Below are 3738 nucleotides of genomic sequence, written 5' to 3'. Positions count from 1 at the left end.
CTGAACCTGGTTCATTTCTGTGTTTGTCATTTCCTCTTACCTCACCGTTATTATTTGTGGGGGGCTTGTATCTTGCTTTGGGGTCCCTTTCTCTGGAGGCAAGAGAGGTCTTTGTTTTCTTCTCCTAGGGGTAGTTAGATTCTCCGGCTTGCGCGAGTCATCTAGCGATCTCCGTAGGCATGATCCCCGGCTACTTCTAGTGTTGGCATTAGGAGTAGCTATTTGGTCAACCCAGTTACCACAGCCCTATGAGCTGGATTTTTGTATCTTGCAGACTTACACGTTCCTCTGAGACCCTGTCCACTGGGGTCATAACACCGTCCAGCAAATCTTGGTGGCCGCACTGTGCATGTGACCACCATGTTCTTCCAGGAAGAGGACGCAGAGGGTCGGGGGATGGAGCAGGAGGGCCCAAGTATGGCAAAGTTACCAGGGTTGCTTGGGAGGCCAATTTCTCTCCCCTCTGATATGCTAGATAATATCAGTGGAGATAGAAATTAATTGCAAATCTGACTTTTTTTGTAATCACTGTTATTTGGAGAATAATGGCGAACTTGTGAAGGGGACCATAAAAATCGGCCCTGATCATGTTTGCCAGGGTCTCAGCTATACCTCGGTAGCCAAGGCCCTGGAGATTTTCCAGTGCTGGGGGGCACTATACCCTTATTGCACAGAACTGGCTGGAGCTCTGCGTGCACAGAACTGGCTGGAGCCCATGACCGATCCTCAATGGAATATCAATTCCAGTGGATTAGGTACCAAAGCCTCCGGCGCACCCACCGCGAATCAATGATACGCCATACCTCGTACTCCAGCTGACCCTCTACCAACACTGGCGGAACATTTCATGAGGAATCTTCTCTAACCATCCCCACAGGTTTTAATGGGGATCTGTGAAAGACATTAGATATTTTGAAGGAGGTGGGCAACTGTAATCTATAGGCCACCAGGTTGATCACCTTTACAATCTTGCATGGACCTATAAACCTGGGGTCCAACTTCATAGATGGTATCTTAAGTTTGATGTTACAGGTAGACAACCACACCTTCTCCCCCACAGCCAACGCAGGAGCTGACCCCCTCCTCCTGTCCTCAAAATGTTTGTACTTCTCCTGGGCTTTGGAGATATTCCCCTGAACTTCCCTCCAAAGGGTTCTTAACTGTTGCACCAAACCCTAGTCACCAAGGCAACCAGAATCCATGCGGGAAAATTCTCCAAACTGCAGAACAAACCAATAATTGACCTGAAAGGGTGATTTGCCAATAGACTGATTAATACAACAGTTGAACACAAATTCTGCTATGGGCAATACCTCACACCAGTCCTCCTGTCTGGAAGAGGTGAGGCATCTCAAAATTTGTTCCAACGACTGGTTGGTGCGTTCAGTCTGTCCGTTAAATTCCGGGTGATAAGCAGAGGAGAATGACAACGTAATCCCCAACTTCTTACAAAAAGCCCTCCAAAACCGGGCCACAAATTTCACCGTCAGACACCACATTCACAGGTACCCCATGTAAATGAACTATGTGCTGAATAAACAAGCGAGCCAAGGTTTCAGCAGAAGGTAACACAGATAACGGCACAACCCATACTACTGAGTTGCTATTGGAAGATGGAAGATTAGTGATAAAGTCCAAGGACAGGTGTGTCCATGGTTTATCTCGAATTGGCAAATGTACCAATTCCCCAGCCGGTCAGACCAGAGAGCTCTTAGAGCGAGCGCACACTCCACAAGTATTTACAAACCTTTTGATATCAGTGCCCTAGAGGGCCACCAAAAACTCCTAGCTACAGCCCCCCGGGAAGCTGCAATCCCAGGGTGTGTACTTAACTCAGAATCATGAAATTCTTGCAGGAGTGTGAGATGCAAATGTTCGGGTACAAACAATTTATCTGGGGGTTTATTTCTGGGAGCTTGTGCTTCCAAAATCTCTGTCTGTAATTCAGATGTGACTTCTGCCACAACCACTACCGGTTGAAGAATAGAGGAAGGAGGCTCTGGAGGGGACACAGAATCAAAATTTTGGGATAAGGCATCCGCCTTTACATTTTTAGACCCTGGTTGGAACGTAATGGTAAAATGAAATCGAGAAAAAAAAGTGCCCACCGAGCCTGTCTGGGGGTCAATCTCTTAGCGGACTCGATATAGGCCAGGTTTTTATCATCAATGATGACTGTAATGGGATGAACAGCCCCTTCCAGAAAATGTCTTTGAAGGCCAATTTAACAGCCAACAATTCCCTGTTGCCGACATCATAATTTTTCTCGGACGAAGATAATTTTTTAGAGAAAACGGCACTGGCTTTAAGGTTAGTAAGGGTGGACGGACCCTGGGACAACACTGCTCCCACTCCCACCTCCGAAAAGTCAACCTCCACAATAAAAGGTCTTGACGGATCGGGTTGTGCCGAAGTAAAACATTTCTTCAGTGTCTGGAAGGAAATTTTGTGGCCATGGACCAATTTTTTACATCCGCCCCTTTGAGAGTGAGGTTTGTCAAGAGAGAGAGAGAGTGAGGTTTGTCAAGGGTTTCACCACCTGTGAAAACCCTTTAATGAACTTACTCTAATAATTAGCGAAGCCCAGGAATCGTTGCAACTTCTTCAGGTCATGAGGTTGCACCCAATCAGATATGGCCTGAACCTTCCCCGGATCCATGCGGAATACCTCCCCTGATACAATTAAACCCAGAAAAGACAGTTCTTGCATAAAGAATGAACACTTCTCCAGCTTAGCGTATAAATGGTTCTCCGAGTCTCATAAGAACCGTACGTAGATGGTGTAAGTGTGACTGACTGTCCTCTGAGTATATCAAGATGTCATCCAGGTAAATGACCACAACGCACCTAATCAGGTCAGAAAAAAACAACATTAATGACATTCTGGAAAACAGCAGGGGCATTAGTGAGACCTAAGGGCATAACCAAATTTTCAAACAACCCCTCGGTTGTCAGAAATGCTGTTTTCCATTCATCTCCCTCCTGGATCCTTATAAGGTTATAAGCCTCTCATAAGTCAAGCTTAGAAAACCATTTGGCCCCTGTGAGTTGATTACATAAATCAGGAATCAGAGGAAGAGGATACGTATTCTTCACAGTAATCTTATTCAGTTCCAGAAAGTCGAGGCACGGTCGCAAACCACCATCTTTTTTCTTCACAAAGAAAAACCCTTCTGCCATGGGTGAAACAGAGGGCCCAATATGCCCCTTGCAGAGGCTCTCTGTAATGTACTCTTTCATGGCTTGGCGCTCAGGCCCGGACAAATTGTACAGACGAGCCTTGGGTAATTTGGCACCTGGGACTAAATCAATAGCACAATCACAAGGTCGATGTGGTTGAAGCGCCTCAGCCTTGCTTTCAGAAAACACGTCTTCAAAGTCCTTCAGGTACTCCGGAATACCCTCCAGACCAACAAAAGACACAGATACAGACTTTACCGGGTTAACAAAAGGTCCCAGGTTACAACACTGACCTTTACCCTTACATCCCCATTGAGTGATCTCCCCTGCCACCCAATCAATGACAGGATTGTGGTGTTGCAGCCAGGGCATCCCCAATACCAGTTCGGCAGGCAGATTAGTCGAACGTATAGCTGACAGGGAATCCTAGTCTGGAGTGATTATAAATACCCCTCCCAGATCCAAAGGGAGGCTAGCAAAATTAACCCTGAGAGAACAGGACATTAACCATGTCTTAACCATGACAAACTGCTGCTAAAAGGCATATCGATTGTCGTT

Source organism: Ranitomeya variabilis, chromosome 5 (assembly GCF_051348905.1).
Source record: "Ranitomeya variabilis isolate aRanVar5 chromosome 5, aRanVar5.hap1, whole genome shotgun sequence".
In the NCBI taxonomy this organism is placed as follows: domain Eukaryota; kingdom Metazoa; phylum Chordata; class Amphibia; order Anura; family Dendrobatidae; genus Ranitomeya; species Ranitomeya variabilis.
The sequence above is the reverse complement of the archived record's forward strand: the minus strand, read 5'-3'. Positions refer to the sequence as shown.